The following is a 15,307-nucleotide window of genomic DNA, read 5'->3' as shown; positions in this document are numbered from 1 at the left end:
CCACGTGCTAGGGTACGTTCTCTCATATCTTGCCCAGTGTGAGCTCTGACCACTTTGAGATCTTCAGCACCTGCTCAGGAGAAGTAAAAGATCCACAACAAACTAGTCATATTGGAAGAAAAGTCTGAAAGATCAGTAGTTTTCACGTTGGCTGAACATTAAAACTGCCTGTGGTGCTTTAAAAATCTTATGCTGAAGCCACATGCCATTACAATTAAATCAGAATCCATAGTGGTAGGACCAAAGCATCAATATTTTTTAGCTTCTTAATTTTTTTTTTTTTAGATGATTCTAATATGAAGTCAAGGTTTAGGACCAGTGACATGCATTCTCACACAAAACCTGCATATACGGTTCTGATAGATACAAAAGTAGGCTGGTTAATAGATATGAATTAAGGTAAAGGATGAAGATTCTAAGTACATAAAAACAGATTTGTTCATTATACCAGAAATCCTGGGTCATAGAAGAGAAGCTACAGATGGCTCTATAGCTGCAGTGGGATTTGATCATGCAGACTGATATATCCCAGAATAATTCCACTATCCCAATAAGCATGTTACAAAGGAAGCAATGCTCAGATATGAAATCTAGAGACAGAAACCTCTGATAGCTACAAAAAATACATAACCAAGAGGCAAGATTTATGGTTGCAGATGTCCAGTTTTGCCATTTTTACCATTTTTCCAACCCACACGCCAAAAAGATAGCACAAGAGTTGATATTAAGCTGTTCTGCTAAGGAGCCTCAACAGGGCCCTCTTGATGTCCCTGTTCCTCAGGCTGTAGATGAAGGGGTTCAGCATGGGTGTCACCACATTGTACATCACTGAAGACACTGCACACTTCCTGGGAGAAGATGAGACAGCTGAACTGAGGTACACTCCAAGGCCTGTTCCATAAAATAAGCAAATGACTGACAGGTGAGAGCCACAGGTGGAAAAGGCTTTATACTTCGCACCTGAAGATGAGACTCTCAGAATGGAGGAAACAATTCAACTGTAAGAGAAAAGGATCCCTGAGAATGGAACACCACCAAAGATGACACCAATACAATACACTAATATGATATTGATGGAGGTTTCAGAACATGCAAGGCTAAAGAGTTGAGTAGGGTCACAGAAGAAATGAGGGATTTCCACATCTGTGCAGAAGGTAAGTTGTGACACCATTGAAATGTGCAGCTGGGAGTCCAAAAGGCTGATGAAAAAAGACACCAAAACTAGCAAGCCACAGTGGCGAGGGTTCATGATGACTGTGTAGTGCAGAGGGTGACAGATGGCCACAAACCGGTCATATGCCATCACAGTGAGGAGCAGATCGTCCAGACATCCAAAGAGGTAAAAAAAGGTCATTTGTATCAGGCAGCCCCCATAGGTGATGGATTTGCTCTGAGTCTTGATGTTCACTAGCATCTTTGGGACTGTGGTAGAAATTAAACCAATGTCAGCCAAGGACAGGTTGGAGACGATGAAGTACATGGGGATGTGGAGATGGGAGTCAGAGGTGACAGCCAGGATGATGAGCAGGTTCCCAGTCACAGTGATCAGGTACATGGACAGGAACAGCCCAAAGAGGAGGGGCTGCAGTCCTTGATCATCAGAGAAGCCCAAGAGGAGGAATTCTGAGACATCTGTTAGATTCTGTGGCTCCATGTACTTACGACAGCTTTCGGAAAAACAATATTGTAAAAAAGGAAACAGGTAAACAGCCACCCGGTATTGTATTTGTATTTTAAATTCAAGAAACTCAGAAGCCCACAAACTCATTTGTTCACACTTAAGGATCTAAGACCCCAGTACTTTTCAGCAATATTACTCAGTTACAGCAAACCCAACCACTGTATTTCTCAAAACTTTTCCCTCATTGTTTTCTGTGGTATTCACTTTTTTCTGTACCCAACCACTTTAGAGATGTTAGGCTAAAGAATGTTAAAATGGCAAGGACATTTGATGATAACGAGTTCATAGAAAGAGCAAACTATCACCCCCCGCTATGAGAGAAGCACATACAATAAGAAATACCCTTTTGAGAAAAATTCGTTTCAATTAAAGAACACTAAGAAGCACTTGCAGTTCCAGGGTGTGCAAACCATAAACACACTTGGCTTCTAAGCAGAAAGGTTGGATTCCACCCAGAGACACCTGAAAAATAAGGTCATTGAAACCCAATGGAGCATAGTTCTACTCTGACACACATAGTGTGACCATGAGTCAGAATATACTCAAGGGAAACTGGATGACGTTTTTAAGGAGCACTCAAATGTACTTTATTTTATACAAGTACAGTGTATAAATTCCCTTGGTTTGGAGTATTTATAAAACAACATATAGGATAGGAACAGATTAAAAAAAAAAGAATCACCACTGAGTTAATTGCAACATACTGACTCCATGTGTTAAAGAATAGAACCCCTCCACAGAGTTTTCTTAATCTTTACAAAAGCAGATCACCAGGTCGTTCTTTCATGGCACTGAAGAGTGCATACCAGCCACCAATCTGGAGGTAAATAGTTGAGTTCAAACCATTTGCTTCACCCAAGGACCTCATTAGCTAGATTCTAAGTTACATCAAAATGTTCATCATCAGAGAGCGTGCTTATACGTCAATTATCTTCACAGGTTTTCATCATTCTTTGGTTTTCTGACATCCATCTTATATTGACATACATGGCCATTCAAATATGTGGGTCAGTTTTAAAGTTTTAAAGTATATATCCTCTCCCTTGGCTTATTGGACATCAAACTTTGTTAACTGTTTGATAAACGTTGAAATCATACAACATTGCCAATTCCAAAGATGGCATTAGTGTAAAATGCACCAATGATTAAGCAATGATTTACTTTTCAGAAACACTCTCTGCCTATTTTTCACTGTGTAGATATTGGTATTTGCATCAATGCTACACCATCTCAGGGAAATGTCTGGTGTTCTGTTGACATTTTCCTTTATTTATTTTCATTCTCTATTGTCTTCATAAAGTGCTGAAATAAGTTTCTCATCCTAAATGTTTAGGAAGCATTGTTTCCCTATCAGGTCAACACCCTTATTTGTAAATTCTGGAAAATAGGACCAGGGACATTCGAAAGCCAGGTTTGAAACTCAGCTATCTTAGGCCAACTTAACAGCTTTCCAAGACAATCTTTCCTCAGTGGGAGGTTTGATATTTCCTCTTTTAGCTCCCCGGTGGCAACTCATTTCTTCATTTCTATTGGTAGATCTAACATGATTTCATTTGGCCTATTAATTCACAGTTCAAATCACTGAGTTTTGGGATGAAGAATCGATGCTTCAGTCTCCATTTGCTCATCTGAAAAGAAACACGATCATTCAGCTCTGGTTGAGGAGACAGAATCCTGGAATAGGAGTCAGAAGGGCAAGGTCCAAATCCCAAATCTGTCACACAATGAATTTGGAGTGCTTGTGAATATTTCATCTTCTCTTACGTGGAAATAGGGCAGAATAATACCCATCACTGGGATGTGTACGGCAGCTGACAAAGGTTTGGCACTTAATAAATACTTGGACAATGTTTTTTAGTCAGAATTTGAATTAATATGAGAGTAGTGGGTTTATTGTTGAAATATAATCATGGCTTTATCTGATTATATGGGAAAGATAGAAGCCTAACATGTCCCAAGAAAGTCAAGCATAGAATGTATTAAAATCATAAAACGTGCCTAGGTTCACACAGTAAGACTTACTTTCTCCATCTCTTTCTCTGTTTTTCCTTTTTAGTTTTATGAAAACTCCCACAATTTTTAAAAAATAATTGATGTTTTACACCCTACTAACTAAATAGGTCCCATAGAAAGCTCATGATATAGATATATTCATGCCCCATTTTATCTTGTCTCTAGTCCTATGGGACATTCTTGGAGGTATGAAAGTACAGGCAGGAAAGCACTCAGCGCAGAAGCAGTACAGCTTATGATCTGATCCTGTGAACTAAGGAACAAAGGAACCAAGGGTCTATTCCATATTTAATAAAGATTTGTTGTTTCATTGTGGTTGTAGCCTACTCTGTGCTAAGTACAGGATATTCTCTGATGAGTCAGGAATTCATGAGACTCAATGATTGACTTCCAAGTATTCAATATCTACTTGGATAAAGATGGAAGTAAAAGGATCTTACAGGGATCAAGACAAAATAAACCTGTCAGATCACAGGATACATTAGTTGAATGGTATGAAGCTTTATGTAATTAATAATAATGATAATACGTAAAACTAATGTGCCCTGACTATATGCATCCTTCACATATTTAATCACATATATAATATGTATTACTGTTCAGTCCTTACAGCAATGCAGATCTCCGGTCTGTCAGCTGTGGATCAACTCAAATGGCAACGTAGAGGCTGAAAGATCCTAAGAATTTACCCCAATGGCATACAAATCATAAGTAGCACAGACAGGATTTACAATTAAATTGTAAGTCACTTTGGCCTATGCATCAACCATCTTCACTCTGTTTCCTCACAGTTCAAGAAAAGTTTGATGAAAAAGTCCAAGGGACCTAACCAAAGATTCATCTAAGTTACACCTTTAAACTCACTCCGGCTTCCTGACCAGGAATGGAACTCAAGATCCTGTCTTTATGTCTCCAAGATTGAGATAGGCTGAATTACAGTGATGAAAGGAAGTGGACACCTGAGTTAAATTCCAGAAGAGGCAAGAGAGAGACCTGTCCTAATTATCATCTGCCAACTCCTGGTGTGTTCTTTTCCTGTATTCACAACTATCCTTCTGAAAGTGGAGACACCAAAAGGCACTCACTGCTCTCCACTGTGGTCTAGCAGACCCCCACAAAGGAGCACAGTGAGCAGGGGGTCTCTGTGTGGAGAGACCAAAGAGGTGGAATGGCACGGTGGACGGCAGGGGAGAATATGGCCAGATGCCCTGTGTCTGGTGTCACACTGCCCAGATTCAAGCCTGGCTTCAACCTTTTCTGGCTTATGACCTGGAACAAGTTACCAAAAAAAACTGCTCATTTTCTCTTCTATGAAATGACATAACATGTATTGCTCTCTTCTAGGTGTGGTTGTGTAGAAAAAAGAAACAAATTACATAGTAAACTTAGTTCAGATCCCGGCACTGGGCAGCCTTCAATAAATTTTCATAATACTATGGTTGGTTACTGCCATCATTTTCATCATTATGGTTATCATCATCATCTGCTAGATCTTGCTGAACTGTTTAGAAGACAGGTGAAGGGACAAATTTCTCATTCTGGTGGGGATGTGCCTATGAGAGCAAGAACCAAATTAAAAATCTAAATGAGTCTTCTTAGACCTCTACCAGAACCAGGAACAGAAAGTTCACATGCCTCTAAGCTGAAACTTAGCATTTCAGGGCCTCCCATCTGGCCATCCCAAGTGTACAGCTTGTTCTGATGAGGAGGAAACAATGCTCCCAAGCTCCTCTGTGTCCACTGTCTCTCAAGGCACTCACTGGATTGTGCTGGGTCTCTGCCGAAGTATAACAAAGGAGTATGACTCCACCGACACCCCCTGCCTGGTGGGCAATAAGGGTTGAGGAAGGGTTGAGGCTCCTTCCTCAGGACTGGCAGGAAGAGAGATTCAGGCATAGACCTCCTGATTCAAACGACCACTGTAAAGGAGAGACTCAGTTATGGAGTTCACTGGACTGCGAAGAGCAAACTGAAGACCCTGAGGTCACAGGCAAGATTTTACAGTTGTATCGTTTTGGTAGCTCAATGCCCAGAGCTCACAATTAGCCAAATTGGTTCATGTTATTACAATCTCTGAAGACTTGTTAGTATGCATGAAACAGGAAGAGAAAAAATTGGATGTCTGTGTTATCTGGGCCTTGTCATTCTAAGGAAGAAGCCCCCTTGTATTCCTCACCTTTACTTCTCGGTTGTACAGATCTTAAAATAAAAATCACTTTTTTTCTTTCAATTTTTCAATCTAAACAATCAATGTGTGATTGAATATCCTCAAACCCACTGAATGAACCATGTATTCTAGGGAGGATTAAGTATTCCATAAAAGTCCTGGTGGCACAGTCTTAAAGCACTCAGTTGCAAATTGAAAGTTTGGCAATTGGAGACTCTTTGCTCCCATAAAGTCTACAGCTTAGAAAACTCTACGGGGCAGTTCTACTCTGTCACATGGGGTTCGTAAGAGTCAAAATCAACTCAACAGCACCTAGCAACAACAACAGATCTTCTATAACAAGAATTTGATACTATTTTCATTTTCTGAATTCATATTTCTGTCAGGAAGCAGAATGTCCTATCTTCTTTCCGTAGCCCTTGCATGGGGTTTGGACTTTTATGCGTTGGCAATTTATACTTTTTTTCCTATTTGAATGACAGCACCAGTTCTAAATTTTCTGTACACTTAATGTCTATTGGTACTTTAGAAACCTACTTATTTTGTCATACCTCTTTGTTAACTTGATCCTTCACCCAAATACCTCTGTGGGCCTCGGGGAAGACTACATTCATAGTGTTGGCAAGGGCTGCAGTCACCTTAAGATTTGACTGGAAGAAAATTTGATTCCAAGGTCACTCAGGTGTCAGTGGGCAGAATTTGTTCCTCAGGGGCTATTGGCCAGAGACTTCCCTTAACTTCTGACCACATGGGCCTCTCCGTCAGCCAGCTGACAACATGGAAGCTGGTTTTCATCACAGTAGGCTGGCCAGAGAGCAGGAGACGGCTGGCAAGATGAAGAGTCAGATTCTTTTTTACACCCCATTGTTGGAAGTGATAGTCCAATAGTTTTCCAAATTCTCTTTGATGGAAGCAATTAATTGAGTCCAGCACGCACTCAATGGGATGGTTATCAACAAGAACATGAATGATTGGGAGAATCTTAGAAGCTACACACTACACAAGCTTTGCTCTCTATAAGGACGGTGGCTCTAAGCACCACCAAACTCTAGACAAGTCCCTCTGCTTTCCAGCATAGTCTCAATCCATTGTACCACTATGCTCTCAGCACACATTCCCTGGAGAAACACAGACACGTAGTAGAATTCCTACAAACTCCACCACGCTGCTCCTGGTCTTGCAGTCAGAAGCCACTCCAGTTTCTCTAACACCAGCGGAGTCCTTCCATCAATATTAGGCCAGTCACAGCCATTCCATGCACAAATTCAAAAACTATCCCCAGCAGCTTCTGATTTCTCCTGGACTAGAAATTGCTCACTTCAACGCAGTATGCAATTTTCCTTAGATTTCTTTGTTTTGGAACTCTTGATACCTCTAATAATATGTGCTTTATGCTTATATAGGTTTGTTTTCTGGTTTGGTTGTTTTCCTCGTAGAAGATAATGTGGAATGATGATATAACCCAAAACCACATATGTGGAATGATGATATAGTGCACCTTTTATATCCTATCCATGTGGCCACCTGGGTAAGGCTTCTCTGTTCTGAATAACTAAGAGAATAACTTGTCATTAATTGATATGAGGAAATTTGGAACATACACCAAGTGAAACTGAATACGGACAAAAGGATGCTATTTACCTACGTTAGGAAAAATGGCCGAGAATAACTTTGGGGAAACCAAATGGCAGGATTGTAGAGGTGAAATGGAGAGGTAGATGATAAGGACTGTCCTTGAATGATGGCTAATGTTTAACATTAAGCACAGTGGAAAAAAAAAAAAAAAAAAAAACAGTGGAAAGAGGAGATCAATTTCCAAGGTCACTGACATAGCCAACGTAGAGGATGCATGTATGAAAACCAAAGAGAGTTGTGTTCTTGTGGTAAAATCAGAGATCGGCTTTGTGCTTTTCCCTCTTCTCTCTCTGAAGGAGTATCCTTACAGGAAAAAGAAACATACCACATTTCCTTTTTAGATGTCCATATGAGGAAAATCTACACCCACATTTTCATCCTTGTGTTATTTATACAGCTTATCAGGCGTTCCACTTATGAGTCTTATTGTTACACATACAATTAAACGGTGAATAATAGATTCCAACAAATCTCCATAATAATAAAAACAAACTAAGCATACATTTCTTCCTTCAGGAGTTCTTAAAGATCTCTGTGGGAGGTATAATGCTCCAGGGAGGAAGAAGAATACTGGATGTACGGACGTTGAAATGTCTTCACCATTTTTTAATAAGATAATGAAAAATTTATTTATTATACAAAGTACAGACAGGACGAATCTCTGGTTTTAATGTAGTAGATTTTGATTATAAAGATAAATGATATTCAAGTCCTGCCCTGAACAGCTTAAGATCTTGTATGAAGATTAAATATAATGGTCATCAGGCATCCAGGGAAAAGCACACATGAGTTTAAATAATTTACTTGAATGGCATCTGTGTTGTAGCAGACAACAACAACAATGGTATCTCTATTTGCTAAATTCTTACCATGCAAGATATGCATTGTCTCCTTAATCCTTACACTACTGTCAGCTAAATAATATAGAAAATGAATAACCAAGGCCTTGAGAGTTAAATAACATGTCCATGTCCACAAAGCTAATGATTTAGAGGAGCTAACATTGAAAATCAAACAGTTTCCCTGAAACACCAATTACTTGGCCTATCCATGTGGTTACTATGTTAGTGTCCACTTATTGATCCATTACTAGGTACTAAACACTCTTCTAATCAATGCTTTTGATTCACCTCCTCTTAACCATTCTGTCAGATGAGTGCCTTTCTTTTCACAACTGTAGAGATGAACAAGTTAAATACAAACATGTTTTATGTTGTTCGGTGCCATTGAGTCAGTTCTGACTCATAGCGGCCCTATGTGACGCACAACGAAACACTGCCTGATTCTGAGCCATCTTTACAATCCTTGTTATGTTTTAGCCTTTGTAGCAGCCGCTGTGTTGTTTCATCTCGTTGAGGGTCTTCCTCCTTTTCCCTGACCCCCTACATTACCAAGCATGATTTATTTTTCCAGGGACTGATCCCTCCTGACAACAAGTCCAAAGTGAGTAACACACAGTCGCACCATCCTTGCTTCTAATGAGCATTCTAGTTGTATTTCTTCCAAGACAGGTTTGTTAGCTCTTTCAGTAGTTCATGATATACTCTATATTCTTCGCCAGCACCACAATTCAAAGGCATCGATTCTTCTTCAGTCTTCCTTATTCATTGTCCAGCTTTCACATGCATATGATGTGATTGAAAACATCATGGCTTGGGTCAGGCACACCTTAGTCTTCAAGGCAACATCTTTGCTTTTCAGTACTTTAAAGATGCCCGTTGCAACAGATAGAAACACTGGTGGCATAGTGGTTAAGTGCTACAGCTGTTAACCAAGATGTTGGCAGTTCAAATCCACCAGGCGCTCCTTGGAAACTCTGTGGAGCAGTTGTACTCTGTCCTATAGGTCGCTATGAGTCGGAATCGACTCGACGGCAGTGGGTTTGCAACAGATTTGTCCAATACAATGTGTCTTTTGATTCCTTGACTGCTGCTTCCGTGGGTGTTGATTGCAGATCCAAGTAAAATGAAATCCTTGACACCTTTAAACTTTTCTCCATTTATGGTGATGTGGCTTATTGGTCTAGTTGTGACAATTTTTGTTTTCTTCATGTTGAGGTGTAATCCATACTGAAGGCTGTGGTCTTTGATCTTCATCACTAAGTGCTTCAAGTCCTCTTCACTTTCAGCAAGCAAGGTTATGTCATCTGCATAACATAGGTCGTTAATGAGTCTTCTTCCAATCCTGATGCCCCATTCCTCATATACTCCAACTTCTCAGCTTATTTGCTCAGCATGCAGAATGAATAGGTATGGTGAAAGGATACAACCCTGACACACACCTTTCCTGACTTTAACAGAACCCTTGTTCTGTCCAAACAACTGCCTCTTGATTTGTGTACAGGTTCCTCATGAGCACAATTAAGTGTTCTGGAATTCCCATTCTTTACAATGTTATTCAGAATTTGTTATAATACACACAGTAGAATGTCTTTGCCTAGTCAACGAAACACGTAAACATCTTTCTGGTATTCTCCACTTTCAGCCAGGATCCATCAGACATCAGCAATGATATCCCTGGTTCCACATCCATTTCTGAATCCTGCCTGAATTTCTGGGACTTCCCTCTTGATATGCTGCAGCTGCTTTTGAATGATCTTCAGCCAAATTTTGCTTGCATGTGGTATTAATGATATTGTTTCATAATTTCCACGTTCAGTTGGATCACCTTTACTGGGAATAGGCATAAATATGGATCTCTTCCAATTGGTTGGCCAGGTAGCTGTCTTCCAAGTTTCTTGGCATAGACAAGTGAGCCCTTCCAGTGCTGCATCCCTTTGTTGAAACATCTCAATTGACGTTCCATCCTTGCTTTTCACCAGTGCCTTCAGTACAGCTTGGACTTCTTCTTTCGGGACCATCAGTTTTTGATCATATGCTACCTCCTGAAATGGTGGAATGTCCACTAGTTCCTTTTTGTATAATGACTCTGTGTATCCCTTCCATCTTCTTTTGATACTGCCTCTGTTGCTTAATATTTTCCCCCATAGAATTCTTCACTATTGCAACTTGAGGTTTCAATTTTTTTTCCTTCAGTTCTTTCAGCTTGAGAAACATCGAGCGTGTTCTTCCCTTTTGGTTTTCTAGCTCTAGCTCTTTCCACATATCATTATAATACTTTACTTTGTCTTCTCGAGCTGCCCTTTGAAATCTTCTGTTCAGCTCTTTTACTTCATCATTTCTTCCTTTTACTTTAGCTGCTCAATGTTTGAGAGCAAGTTTCAGTCTCCTCTGACATCCATCTTGGTCTTTTCTTTCTTTCCTGTCTTATTGATGACCTCTTCCTTTCTTCATCTCTGATGTCCTTGATGTTTTATATTATGCCTAAAATCAATTTGTAATATCAAGTTCTTTTTTAATACTTGGAAAGCACACTTAAAATGAACTTCATTAAAGTGATATTAAGGGCTACCACTAGATGGGAAACTATTATTTGATCCAACCTTGACAACATTACATTTAGTCATTACAATGGCCTTGGAAGATTAGCACTATTCATCACAATTTGATGAATACTCTGAGGATCAATGAGGTGCACTGAGTTGCCAAAATGATCCAGTTTATAACCCCAGATGTAGTTGGAGGTGTGCCACCAAATGCCACACCCTTTCTATTATGTGTGGTTCCAATTCCATATCAAAGATAAGTACACCATTTTTTGATAGCCATTAGGAAACCCTGGCATACTTCCTTCCGGTCTTTTCCTCATTCACAGGCAATAAGTATTACTCATTCTAAGTCTTGAAATTTAAAGAGAAAGCAGAAAATATTACCACTGAGGACAGTCTACCCGGAGACATCAAAAGTTAACAATATCTTGGATACATGTTTCTTTTTTTTTTTTTTTTTTTAGTCACTCCTAGGTTTGCAGAAAAGGATATGAAACTTAGTTCTGGGACAGATGGAACTGATTTTGCAGTGAGCCATAACTACAGAATCAGAACACTACTTTCCTGATTTTCAGTCAGTGCTATCTCTTCCCACAGATTAGACGAAGACTCATTACAGACCTTTATTATGCAGACACAATTTGCTTGGTGAAAGTGACAAGGACTTGAAGCACTTACTGATGAAAATCAAAGACCACAGACTTCAGTATGGATTACACCTCAAAATAAATAAATAAAAATCCTCACAAACGGACCAATAAGCAACATCACGATAAACAGAGAAAAGATTGAGGTTGTCAAGGATTTCATTTTATCTGGATCCACAATCAGCACCAATGGAAACAGCAGTCAAGAAATCAAAAGAAGCATTGCATTGGGCAAAGCTGCTGCACAGGACCTCTTTACAGTGTTGAAAAGCAAAGATGTCACCTTGAAGACTAAGGTGTGCCTGACCCAAGCCATGGTATTTTCAATCATCTCATGTGCATGCAAAAGCTGAACAATGAATAAGGAAGCCCAAAGAAGAATTAATGCCTTTGAATTGTGGTGTTGGCAAAGAATATTCAATATACCATGGACTGCCAAAAGAATGAACAAATCTGTCTCGGAAAAAGTATTAGTATGCTCCTTTGATGCAAAGATGACGAGACTACATCCCACATACTTCAGACATGTAATCAGGAGAAATCAGTCCCTGGAGAAGGATATCATACTTGGTAAAGTAGAGGGTCACCAAAAAAGAGGAAGATTCTCAACGGGATAGATTGACAGTGGCTGAAACACCAGGCTCAAGCATAACAATGATGGTAGGGATGGTGCAGGACCTGGCAGTGTGTTCATTCTGTTGTACATAAGATCACTATGATTCAGAAGCAACTCGAGGTCACCTAACAACAACATCTCTTCCCATGAACTGGTAAGGTGTCATCCTCTGTCCAGTGCTTTCCATTCTCCACTATCCAAATTTCTCATCAGGAACATTTGTAGGTGATTTAACTCAGTGATAAAAGACAGTAAATTAATCTATTGATTGGGCAGGTTATCAGAACATCCCAAATTGCTCCCTCAGAAATTATGTGATGTATGTAAAGGACGTGTGCATAACCATATACTACAACAGAGAAAAAGCCCAAAGACAAGGAAACACCATAACGATAAGGCTTAATCAACATGTTGCAAGTGAAAGGCTAGAGCTGCCCTTTAGGGAAAACATTGCCCTTTGCTATCCTAGACTAATGAAAACTAAGATAAAATTTAATTTATTCATACTGATTTGGTGAATGAATGGTCTTAGAATAGCAACAGAACCACAACATTCAGAGATATGTTTCCAACACTTTAATCCTCAGTTGTAAAACTTTGACCAAGATACATAATTTATACCCACTGTTTTTTCATAAGCGTTCTTTGTACATTCCAATTTTAGACACTTTACAAATACCTTTTTTCCCCAAACATAATTTATCAGTCAATATTCAACAAAGAAAAAACACCAAAAGTATTGCATACAGGAAACTGATAAAATATTTATACAAGGACTGAAAGGCAAAAACTAGCAATGTGGCAATACACAGTAAGTACAGAAAGAAGCTATCTAATCAAGGACTAAGGAAACAGGTATAAGGAAAGTGTCGGCTTATTAGGGTGTAGTGACTTTTATTGAAAATTATTGGAATAACTTAACAATAAAACCAGATGAGAAATCAAAAGAGTGGTTTAAAGATCATGTTGCAGCTAACAAAGTTTTGGCACTTAATAAATAATTGCACATATTTTTTTAATCAGAATTTGAATCAATATGAGAGTAATGGTTTTATTGTTGAAATACAATCCCAGTTTTATTTGATTATGTGGGAAGGATAGAAGCCTAATATGTGCCAGGAAATTCAAGCATAGAATATATTGAAATCATAAAATGTGTTTATATTCACACAATAAGATTTATTTTCCCTTCTTTTTCTCTGTTTTTCCTTTTAGATTTTCATTTTTATGAAAATATCCACAATTTTTTGAAAATAATTGAATGTTGTACACTACATTAATTAAATAGGCCCCATTGAGAATGCATGGTATAGACATATTCATGCCCTATTTTGTCTCTACTGTGATTGGACATCCTTGGAAGGATGACAGGACAGACAGGAAAGCACTCAGTGTATACAATACAGCCAACACTCTGATCCTCTAAAACAATGAACGAAGGAACCAAGGGTCTATTCCATATTCAATACAGATTTCTTGTTCTGATGGTGGCTGTAACTTACTCAGTCCCAAGCACGGGTATTTCTGGGCATTGAGAAATTAATGACACTCAGTTGTTTTCTTCTAAACATTCTTATACATTCTTGTGTAAAAATGAAAATAAAAAGCTCTTACATGGATGCAAAGTAAAACCTTCAGATTACAGTATACTTTCGTTGAGTGGCATGAAGCTTAATCTAATTTATATTAATTATAATAGTATGTAAAATTAATCACATATATAATATCCATTATCTGTTCAATCCTTACAGCAATGCAGATCTCTTTCTCTATCAACTGTGGATCAACTCAGATGACATGCATCTGTCAGTTTCTCTTACTGTGGGGGCTTCTTTGTTGCTGTGATGCTGGGAGCTATGCCATCGGTATTCAAATACCAGCAGGGACACCCATGGCAGACAGGTTTCAGCTGAGCTCCCAGACTAAGACAGACTAGGTAGAAGGACTAGTTGGTCTATTCTGAAAAGAATAACCAGTGAATACTTTATAAATAGCAGCATAACATTGATATAGTGCCAAAAGATGAGCCCTCTGGTTGGAAGACACTCAAAATAGGACTGGGGAAGAGCTGTCTCCTCAAAGTAGAGTCAACCTTGATGACTTGGATGGAGGTAAGCTTTTGGGAACTTCATTTGCTAATGTGGCATGACTCAAAATGAGAAGACATAGCTGCAAACATCCATTAATCATCACACTCATTTATGCAGTATGAATCTAGGAAAACTGGAAATCATCAAAAATGAAATGGAATGCACAAACATCAATATCCTAGGCATTAGCGAGCTGAAATGGACTGGTATTACTCATTTTAAATTAGAAAATCATATGGTCTACTGGGCCAGCAATAACACCTTGAAGAGGAATGCCACTGCATTCATCATCAAAAAGAACATTCCTGAAGTACAACACTGTCAGTGATAGTATAATATCTATACACCTACAAGGAAGACCAGTTAATACAACTACTATTCAAATTTACACATCAATCGCTAAGGTCAAAGAAGAAGAAATCGAAGATTTTCACCAACTTCTGCAGTCTTAAATTGATGAAACTTGCAATTGGGGTACATTAATAATTACTGGATATTGGAATTTGAAAGTTGGAAACAAAGAAGAAGGATCAGTAGTTGGAAAATATGGCCTTGGTGATAGAAATGATGCTGGAGATTGTGTAATTGAATTTTGCAGGACCAACAACTTCTTCATTCCAAACATCTTTTGTCACCAACATAAATAGTGACTACACACACGGACATCGCCAGACAGAATACGCAGGAATCAAATCAACTACATCTGTGGAAAGAGAAGATGGAAAACCTCAATATCATCAGTCAGAACAAGGCCAGGGGCTGACTGTGGATCAGCCGGTCAATTGCTCATACGCAAGCTCAAATTGAAACTGAAGAAAATTAGAAAAAGTCCTTGAGAGTGAAAGTACAACCTCAAGTATATCCCACCTGAATTTAGACACCATCTCAAGAATAGATTTGACGCATCAAACACTAATGACCAAAGACCAGAAAAGTTGTTGAAAGACATCAAGGACATCAGACATGAAAAAAGCCAGAGGTCATTGAAAAGACAGGAAGAAAGAAAAGACCAAAAACAGATGTCAGAAGAGACTCTGAGAATTGCTCTTGATGGCTGAGTAGATAAAAGG

At 38.9% G+C, this 15,307-nt stretch overlaps 1 pseudogene; it reads right to left on the bottom strand.

Moving 5' to 3' along the window:
* Positions 1-724: 724 nt before the first annotated feature.
* Positions 725-1,654, bottom strand: LOC126071133 (olfactory receptor 18-like; annotated as a pseudogene).
* Positions 1,655-15,307: the final 13,653 nt, after the last annotated feature.

The sequence above is a fragment of the Elephas maximus genome, chromosome 3 (genome assembly GCF_024166365.1).
Source record: "Elephas maximus indicus isolate mEleMax1 chromosome 3, mEleMax1 primary haplotype, whole genome shotgun sequence".
NCBI classification, from domain to species: Eukaryota; Metazoa; Chordata; class Mammalia; order Proboscidea; family Elephantidae; genus Elephas; species Elephas maximus.
This window is presented reverse-complemented; position numbering and strand designations above follow the sequence as displayed.